The sequence below is a fragment of the Lepisosteus platostomus genome, chromosome 17 (genome assembly GCF_059453375.1).
Source record: "Lepisosteus platostomus isolate fLepPlt1 chromosome 17, fLepPlt1.hap1, whole genome shotgun sequence".
Taxonomy (NCBI): Eukaryota; Metazoa; Chordata; class Actinopteri; order Semionotiformes; family Lepisosteidae; genus Lepisosteus; species Lepisosteus platostomus.
In genome coordinates, this window is record NC_142627.1 from 18,743,047 (window position 1) to 18,754,280 (window position 11,234).

The following is an 11,234-nucleotide window of genomic DNA, read 5'->3' on the forward strand; positions in this document are numbered from 1 at the left end:
AAAGTGTGGTAGGAAAAAACTAAAAAAGAACCAAAGATACTACTGTTAAGAGTTTTCTATAGACAGAATAATAGTAATATTAGTATATAGATAAATGGAATCTGATGGGGAAACAGGACAGATAAAACATTCACATACAGCACTGAGACTCGGTGAAGGTGGTGGTATAAAAAGAAACAGGCAAAGTTCATTCAACACTGAGCTGTAAAGAAAAGAAGCACATACATTTGGCTGTGAAGCCTGCTTCAGGTGTGAGAGAGTGGGAAAGTAAAGAAATAAAGCATAGAAGAAAAAAGGTCAGAGTAGACGAGAATGGGCATGGAGCAGTGGGTCATGGCCATGGTATTCATGTGTGTATAAATGGCAGAAGGTGCATATCATGCAATGATGTTGAAAAAATAATAAAAATTGTGCCCTCATCTATGATTCTCCATTACCATCCCATGCCACGTGGAAAAATATTTATGGTTCAGGCTCTGCTCCTCCAGTACAAAGAGCCCCACTGGAGATAAGGCATATAGTGCAGCATCACCTCAGGGCCAGCTGCTGGCCTGAGAGACTCAGGGCAATGTTCATATACACACCACCACAGTGACACCAGATCTGCTCCACAACTGCCAGGGCAAAGAAGCCACAGAGCTCCAGCTGGCACACCCCTGGATAGATTTGCTGCTGCACTTCATATACTGTACTGGAAGGTATACGTCCAAGATCAGCCTGAGAAGTCTGAGTCATGGCCACGATGTGAGGGGGGAAGCTCTCTCTGACCGTACCGGGATTCAATCCCAGCCTCTCGTGGACCCTGAGCACACACAGCACCATTCCCTAGAATGGCGTGCATGTATATGAAATAGAACATGTAACATGAATCCGACATGTCACAGTGGAGGTGATATTTACTTGATTTTTAATAGAGCAAAAAAAGGAAAAAACACATTAATTTTGTTCTTTACTGCTGTAAATAATGAGATTTGTAGGATTATTTATATATTCTCTCAAACCATCATTGAGGTGACCTGGCTGCTCTTCAAGGCCTGTGGGAAAACTGAAAAGCATGAATGAGGTCTCACAGACTTGGTTGTGCTATCATGGAGTAGATGTGGAGAAAACATCCTGCTATTAAGAACGTTGCCTATGGTCAAGCTATGAAAGCAGTTTTCTGTACTTTAAAAGGGACAATCCATCATACTTCCCATTTCTCCTCATGCATGCCCACATGTATCATTCCTTTTTAATCTTCTTGCTCTGCTTTTTCTTACCAGTCATGGGAAAGGTATGGGATTTTCCCACCTAATAGTTTTGAAGCTTGGAGCTTGTCGGGCAGGCTTTGTTAACACTGCCAGGAGGACTAAGGGACTGAAGGCAGCAGGCCAAGGCACAGGGAACATGATTACATTTAACCAGCAAACACAAGAGAGACACAGCATAGCAGCCTGGATTGCAGGCTTTCTTCAGGATTACTCAATCTCCCAAAACCTGACCAATAAAAAGAGTAAACAGGGAGACAGATAGGGGAGAGAGCGGGAGAAACCAAGCAGAAACCAAGCAGACACAGAAAACAGTAGAGGCAGTGTAGCCTAGTGGTAAGATTAGTGAACTGAGGTCAAACAACTTATAGAGTACTGTACAATATATTGCCTTATGTAAACATGGCTTGAAGTACACACTGAAAATTAAAATGAAAACAGTAATACTACAATTAAATTAATGACTTTTTGAGAGGCGTGCTGGTATATGTGCCGATGCAATTCAAGTCACAATTTGTACAAAATAATTGTCAATAACATTGAACTTTTTCGCAGTTCAGACTGTTATTTGAAAAGTGCATACAGAATGATCAAATATTCTTGCATTCAGTGAAACACTTAGGCGCAACTTAACAGCAAAAGAGTTATATGTTTTTCTTCAGCATTGCTGACAGTACTATTAATCATCTGACAGCATGGGAGTGAAAGAGTTAAGGGTTTTCTTTCTGTGCTGCCTGTACAGTGAGTTCAGTGCACCCTGAAGACCATGCAGAAGGCAGTGTGTGCGTGTACATGATGCCCTGACCTACTCCAGACAGACGAGTGTTAAGTAAACTCGGTGACAGTCCTGCTAGCATCAGCATTCCAGCACTGCAGTCCCCTGTCTCCTCCGTCTCCTCTGAGAGAACACCCTCTGCTGTCCCTTTCAACCACACATACTACAGCCCCGAGAAAGATCACTAAATGATATGCTTTTTTTCATCTTCTTCTTTGAACCTGATAATAATCTTGTCTGAAACTTTGAGCTAGCAGCAGTTCAACCAGCTTGTGCTGACTCTGATTTCTTAAAAACAGAGTAAGTACATGAAGTACAAGACCTGAAGACATTCTCACAAATTTCTTTTGTGGAAAAAACATACTTCTAAATCACCTATTGTAGCCCACACACACCTGTCTGGACAGAGCTCATAGGAGGCAGAACAAATGATGCCAGTCTATTTCTCAGTCTCAGTTCATCACAAGAAAGGATTCCACCAGGATTTCAGACCGACTGTTCACGTACAAATGAAAGGCTTCTCTAGGCCCCTAACAGCAGTGATTTTAAAATATATAACTTTCATAACCTCTTGAGCACTCCAAAGGTACAAGGCACTGTATGTCTAGACCAATCTGTATCTTACACAGTGTCTAAATATCTTTAGTGCTAAACACAGCAGATGACAAGAAATTGTAATCGATACAATTATTCAAATCCTGACAGGTTTTGACAAAGTTGCCACTGCTCAATACGATTGTAAAGGCTGTGTGTTCTGGCTGCAGAATAAATAATATTAAATAGCAAGTCACTGATTAAAAAAATCAAATAAAACAACTGCTGCAAGGTCTGTCCTCATTCTTCTCACAAAGTATCCAATGCAGTACAGTGCAGCAGGAGCCTGCATTTAAGAGAAATTCTCATTTGCTTTACTTGGAAGGTGAAGAAATGACAAAATAATTATGAAATCAACCTGCCCATATGTTACTTCGTAAGTAGTGACATTCCATGAGCAAGAAACAAAGGCAATAAAAATAAAAATAAGAAGAATTTAAGTACAAAGTGAAATTTGACATTTCTGGGCTATAGTAGACCAAACAACAGGTTTTGGTTTATTTCACAAAACAGGCCCTTTAGTGCTCTTTTCAGTGCAATAAATGGTCATTAAAAATATGTTTTGCTCTATTCCATTAAGCAGAAGAGTTTAGACCTACTAAGTACGGGTCCTTCACATGTGGTACACTGCAGAGTGCTTTTGCAAATGAGCTATGGGTGGAAAAAGTGCAGGAAATTTATAGAATTACCATGATATCGAAAGGTGTTTTCAAAACAAATGTAAAAGGCGTGAGAAGGCAGGCCACAAATAATACACTTCCCTTTTCTTAAAATGAAGCAGGTGTTACATGAAACCTATTACAATGCATTTAAAGTGCATCAAAACCACAGACTGTCAAATTTACACCATTGAGTTTCAAAACAGAAAATTACTTTCCTAAGGGACTATTGCTTCCTTGCTTGCTTTGGTATTAATGGCTTTAATACCAATTCAAACAGCAACAATGACTATAGTAAAAATGAATAACTTTATTAGTAGCATTAATGAAGAAAATCTGGAATCATAAAAGCTATACTAAAAACGAACAGTTTGCAATGGAATGTGGGTAATGAAATTTGATCAAGTGGACTATGGACCTATAGCAAAGTGGTTGTGAAAATTTGGTGGCCACCATACTGTGCCTTTAGAAATTTGAAAAGTGCTGATTTGTGCAACCTGTGTGATATTCAATGACCACTGACATTGTTGTGAAATACAAAAATCACCTGTGAGCGTGCAGCTCTTTCAGTTAAACAGCCAAGGATGTCAGTGATGTATTTTTTTTCCGATGCTAACAGGAGTTTTTGTAGCTATTTGGTGTTAGTGGTTATGCAAAATGAGTCACGTTTCCTCTTTTCAAAGGGAACCACACTTCCCACAGAGAAAGGGACAGTATTGTTCCAGCAGAAAGATTTGAATGGCATCCAAATGTTAGAAACTGTAGACACAAAATGGACGAAAGTTGCTCAGTTCAGATTTATTTTTGCCTGTACATACAGATGTCAGCCTGGCTTTTGTTGCTTGTAGCATTTGACATAAAGTTCATTCCTTACCTAAAATCTGGGAGCAGTGCTATGAAGTTGTACCATATAAAATGGCAATAAGGCATAGGGGAAAGATTGGAATATGTGCATTATGCATAAAGAGCTATTTTAATGACCTAAAATCATAACTTAAATCATAAATACAATGACATTGCAATAAGCAATAATCAATGTAATAAGACCATATTTTTGCATACATTAGAGGGGTGTTGATTTAATGACCAAACTGTCTCCATCTTGATGTATCTAGAATTGTTTAATGTCTACTCATCACTTCACTAGAGAAGAGACAGTAGCTTATTAATATTCTGAGTGAACAAATTCTGCTTCCACATAGAAGAACTAAAATTAGGTGAGCTAAACTTTTTCCTATAAGTTACGGCTTACTGTAAAAGAGGTGAAGTAGTAGTTATTTATGACAAACAGCACCAGAACTAAACTACCAGTAGTAATAAATGATGAACATACAGTATGTCTCATACTGTAAGTAGCACTAAAGACGTATTTGTAAACTACATTCTTAAAGGAATTCCCAGTTCTTGCACTTAAGTTCATTATCTCAAAATAAAGAACTAATAATTGTTTGTACATGCTAACGTGAAGTGCCACTACACGGTCTCACTTCTCATGATTTATAAGTTTTAAGGTTTTACACCTCTTATATCAGCATAACACTGAATCATCATTTTAGCTCATTTCAGAAACAGACTTCAGAAATGATGTGCTTATAACGAACAGGTTGCTGGTCAGGTTCTGTCTCCCCAACTTTGACGATTCATGACAGGATCCAGCTTATTCTGCAGGCGTATATAAAATATAGCACACAGAATCTTACTTTAACAGCTTTCTCCAGCTCAACAGGTACTGCTGATTTAAAAAGATCCAGAAAGCCCACAAACACACTGGTTTCTTAGTGGCAGCACTGAAAAGTCAATCCCAAACATATTTCTTTGTACATACATACTGTGTACTGTTGCACAAAATGTCAAAACATTAGAAAATATAGTAAAACACAGTACAATTATGTCAAATACATGGCAAATAATCAATTTTATAATTGCTTTATTCAATATAATATCGAGAATGAGCTGGAGGCTGTCCTGACAAGGCAGGATACACCCTGGAAGGGACACCAGTCTGTCGCAGGGAAAATGCAGACAAACAAACAGACACGCACACACTCACACCTGGGGCCGGTTTTCCCAGAAGCGAGTTAACCTACCAGTATGTTTGTGGACTGTGGAAAGAAACCAGAGCACCTAGAGAAAACTCACAGAAAGAGAGAACATACAAACTCCACACAGATAGCTAGCCAGTAATTGAACCCAAGGCACCAGCACTGCGAGTCTATGCTAACCACTGCGCCGCCACGCTGTCCAGCAAATTTTAATGCATGGCATAAATACCATAAACATAGTAAATGGAAAATACTTTGCAAATATGCTAAGATAGCAGTCTCGTTGCAGATGACAGGTTTTGAAATGGACAAGGGCACACAGCACATGATCTGCAAACCATTTTAGTGAACAGTTTTTAGATTGGTCAACTAGAATGCATTTTTCCTTTATTTTGCATTAAGAACAGAGATCACGTGTGTCTATTTACAGCTATCAAGCATCAGTCTCGCAGAACATGCTTTTTTACTTGGCTTCAGCGCTCAGTGTAACCACAAATACACTCTGGTAGAAGAGATGTTACCGCTATGACATCAATAAGATTCTCACCTCAGTGAAAGAACACAGCACCAGCCTGAGTGACATGACCTAGATACAGGGCCAGAGTGATGAGGAGACTGTTGAAGATTAGGAAGGCACTGTGGCTGCATGTTAATCTGATAGACTGCAAAGGAAAAGTTCCCTTTTCTACAACTCTGGGGTGATTTGCATATCTTTTCCTCTAATTTTGATACTTCTCAAAAATATTTCAATTATAAGAACTAAGTTCAAAGTAAAATAGTGGCGCTTTCCTATTTTTTCTCAGATGTATTGCATGCCATGGTTTAAAAGAAGTAAAGAAATGTGGGTTACGAACATAGTTACTAGCTCAGCAAACAGGAGCAGATCACATAAAACTGGTGCAGCAAAACAAAACTTAAAAACTATGGGCTATGCAAACAAAATATAAACGATAGGGCTATGCAAACAACAATTCATATAGAGTCTCAGCATAAAAATCATAGCATTCATATTCCAGATTCCCATTATAAATTGATATACAGTATCTCATCACATGGCCTACGACTTCTCTTAGTATCATGTGTTCCTGGAAAAAGTCATTAATCCTGACTCAGTGTGCACTTTTTATTACTACTGTGGAAAAAAAATGCAAAGTCAAACACTGGGTGACTTTCATTATTACAGTTCACATGGTTAAGCTATATAAGCTATTGTCCTTTGGGTGGAATAAATGATATTTATGAGCCATGTCCACATTGCAGTAGGAAACACACTCTGCTAGTGACCTTTTGATTGGCTTTGAGTGCGTGTGTGTACAATACAGAATGTTTCTATCAACATTGCAACATGATAAAGGCCGAACAAAAATCAATGTTTATTAATTATAAGCTTCTAAAATGCTTTTATTTCATTTCTAATGATGAACCTCAGTATCCATGTACATTCACTGCATGACACCAAGGATTTTCTCAGGGATGGATGAATGAAGTTCATTTACAGATCACACAGTTATTGAGCCTAAGTTCATAAAACAAATTGATAAACACACGATCCAGGAACCATGCCAATTCTATAGCTGACCTCTGTCCATTGCCTACCAGGCCAGGTGCAGGTGTTTATATACTGATCTTATTTTCTTTCTGTAAGTGTTCTAAAGGTAAACAAACACAAGCCTGTGTCTGAGGGGAAAACAAGCAAATGTCACTTTTGGATAAATGTCTGGTTATTCCTTCCTGGAACCCTTCTAAATTTCCCATTCAGCACAACACAACAATCAGAGGAACACTGTAGTCAAAGGGCAACACATAAAAAATGTTCTGAACTCCACTTCTCCTAGAACCGGGGAAAAATAGGCTCTGAAGCAAAGAGATAGAAGGAAATGATGGTTCCTGTTAGGATTTAGTGGCCTTCTGCCATTGGATCATTATGACAGCAGAAGGTCCTTTATTACAGGATGGATTGTTTTTCCTGCACATTTTCTCCCAAGAGTTAAACAGTGGTCATGGTGACAGAGCAAAGTTTGCTGCTGAATGTTATGGGTAACCATGGGCATGCCGCTGGGGTGCCAGGCTGGGTAGAGAGAGAGGACAATGGCAGAAGTCAGGGGTCACCAGCGAAGCGGAGTACATGGTGTGCAAGAGAATTCAGGCACAGGCTTAGACGGGTTATGGAAAAGGAATAAAGCACTAACATAAAAAATACAGAGGCAGGATGTTATTTTTCCATGTGCAGGTGGCCAAGTGACAGTCATGGTTCCAATGCTAAAATGTATTTCAGCTTGAGCACATTTCCCAAAACACAAGGGCAAAAAAATAAAACCACGAGACTGCAGTCCTTTAAGTCACTGAGCAAAGCAATGGGCCAGGCAGTGAGCTCACTGTAACCCAACACACACAACCGCATCCCACACACATTCACATCTGCTTAGAAGACACATAACCATATCATCTCACAAGCATCCCTTACTCACTCGGGCTGTACATTTGGGTTCACTACAATCTCCACGGACTTTTTGGCTCCATTTCAGGGTGAGAGGGAGCTATAAATTGGGATGGCCATAGAATTTGCCACTGTGAAGGTAAGACAAGTATCAGTGGGTTATTTGAATGGCAGGAGTTCACAGTTGAATTTCACTGTTGCACTGTGTAATAAATTGCCATTTACTGTTAATTGTCCAGAAATTGTACTGATGGATCAGTGGAATTAAGGCCTGAATGATATCAAAACCTGCAACTGTACTCTCCATGCTATAAAACAAGGCCATTGCACCTATCTTAGAAGCTCAAAGATCAGCATTCAAACCATTCTCACTATCCTAAAGAGGAAGATGCAAAGAATGCAAAAGAAAGATAACTGCACCTGCATTCAAACCTGCTGTTTCTCACTTGGAAGGACTTCAGGCCTATGACATGAAGCTGTAGCAGACCCCTTTAAGATCGCTGTCCTGGTTCACACTATAAAATCCTGTTGGAGTGAGCTGCACACAAAGGCATATCTCAAGTTGTTTACATCTATTGACCCTCCTTATCTCCCTGAGCTCTCTTTGAAGTTAAAAAGTCATTATCTCCTCCCAGATTAATGAATTCCAATTGTAACCTACAGTAATCAACTAGGTATCGCATGTCACTTCTTACCATTTGCACCATTTCCCACTACCAGCTGTTGACAAGGCTTAAATTTAACACCCTGTTTAAGGGAAGAAATAAAGGGGATAAAAAGAGTGTGTGCTCCACAATGGGGCAGGCTATGTAGTACCTGTAGGACAAAGGTTGTTTCTGTGTGGCTGAAACACACCCCAGCACAGTGTCCCTGGTTACCATATTGGAAATTCTGGCACAAAGGAAAGAGCACCAGCTACTGGTCCACCAACCCCACTTACATGGCAAATGTCCACCAAAGCTTGGTCTTCCCTGGATGTTGCCCATTCCAGCACTGGCAAGGCCCAGACTTGTTTAGTTCTTGAGGCTAACAAACCAGACTGCCAGTAGAAAACAACAACCTTCTACTCCATCTTCACAAAAATCATTTCTTTTGACATTTTACTAGTGAATGAAGAAAAAACAAATTTACAGAAAATGAAAATGAAATGAAATTCAGCATTAAACTAAACAACAGCAGCTCAACAACAATTACAAAGGCTACATAATCTGTCTTAACACAATTTACAGAGCTACCATCATTTCTTGTCCTCAGCTGCATGTTGAGGACACTGCTGGAGCCCAGTTTAATTCCTCTATGCAGTTCTGAAAATGCAATGAATGATGGTTGGTTTTACAGGTCCCGATTAATTCTAATCTCTGGCCACCTTACTTGACATAGCTGTGGGTCATCTCAGATTAGTACTAATAGGGTATGTGAAGCCATCCGTGAGAGTTTACAATCATGGATGAGTGGAGTTTCACTGCAATGCTTTACCCAGCTTTGAGTTTCCTTTTACACAGGACAGGTCTGTGGCCTACACATCCCCTCATCATCCTCATGGCTGTCTCATGAACATACCTGGGGCCACACAGGTAATGCACATGGATGGAGCTCAGAGATCAGTATATTTTTGCTTTTATCAATGGTCTTTCTGAATAAGACCTTTTGTGAGGTTAAATTAGAAAAATAATTTCTGAACTCATTTTACTTTCACAGAGCTTACAATTTCTCGAGTTTTTAAACTGTATTTTTTAAAAGCTTATCAGATATCCAGCAAGATTTTAAATAAATGATTCCTTTGATAAATTAACAGAGATGAAAATAAATTACAAAGGATAAATCTGGTAGATTTGTATCGTGAAACCAGACAACTAGAAGAGTTTTTTTATTTAGCTCTTGTTTTAATTTACAAAAAATCACTTCTTAGTAAAACTGTAATTTTTCAGAGCTTGACACGTACGTACATCAGCACAGCGAGGAGGATTGCAGATCAAAGAAAAAGCAGCATTCAATGCAAACAGATGTTTTTCGGTCTTCTACAGTAAAAGAGCTGACACAAAAGAGTAGCAGAGATCTGGTAAAAGTAGATTAGAAAAAAAAACATTAAACTAATTTGAAGAGAGAGACCCAGGATGTGCTCGATGACACTCTGCCACATGAAAGAGTCCAGACGCTCAGTGTTTGGTGCTGATCTCCGAGCAGCTGAGCTGCTGAGCTGAAGCAGGAAGACAGGCAGATCTTTCTGAGGTAAGGAGTGAGAAAGGTAAGGTATGGGTGAAGCCGAGCTGCAGTGCGCTGTTTCCATGGCACACCAGCTCTGATTGGCTGAGCCAGGGTGCACCCAGTTCCACTGCTGCACAGTGCATGCAGAGATGTGACAGGGCTGCTATTTTCAGACCCCTGCTGAACATGTTGACACCTATGGTCTCCTTCTACTTGGGTTTCCATTACCAGTTCCTGTTGATAAAATATACGCCAGCATCTTATCAAATGTAGCACAAGGCAGCTTGCTTGTAAAATTACCATGGGCCACTATGTCTGAAGAAGACAGGATCTATGCAAACTCTGCTAACCACTGTTTTTTTTTCTTAACCTGTTTTGAAGTATCCTATGTATAAAAACAACATCTTACTGCACATGCAGAACATAAAACCATAGCAAAGAGAAAAGAGCTTCCATGCTCCTGTATTTCTGTTCAATAGCAAGTAATTGTGCACAAAATTACTTCACTTCCTTAGAAAAGAATTTCAGCAATTTTGGGAAATGTTTCAGGCTGAAAATATCCTGAATGCAGCAAGGGGTGGACCAGCACTTTCTCTTTTTCTGCTGGACAGATTTAAACCTTAGGCCAGGGGTGAGAGCTTTCAGAGTAGCAAAGTCATTTGTGCTCTTAACAGTGAGTAAGTGCTGATTATCCCTTACAAGAAAACCCCCCGAAAAATGAGGACAAATTGGCAGCAAATTCTTCAGCCCTTGGCAGAAATTCCATTTGACATTCCTGCGGGTCTTTTTCCCCTTTTGCTGCAGGGCTTTCCTCATGAAAACTGCTTTCTTCTCCCTTTAATTGCATTTTCTATAATTAAGTAACTAAATGACAACATGCCAGTGCAGTGACTAACAGCATCTCAAAACCCTTTTTTAAACTTTTATTTAATAAGGTTTTGTTTTCGAAATTTCATCTGCAGTCCCAAAACAGATAATATTAACAAAAGTCTGCTGGAATCCCACACATTTTTCTGTGGGTGTGTGGGCAGGGGATCTGGTGTGCACAAAAGCCGAGATGGAAATTTCTTGTATAATGTTCCTCTGTGCTGGGGAGGGTGTTTGGTTGCTGGTGAGTGGGCCTGAGAGAGACTAGGTGAATAATCATCAATGAATTGCATTCCCACGTAGACACTACCTGTATAATTAGTATGAATTACATTTTCATATAAAACGAACATAACAAAAGCACCAGCAATAAAGTTGGCATGCACTTACTGTACTTACATGCGGATT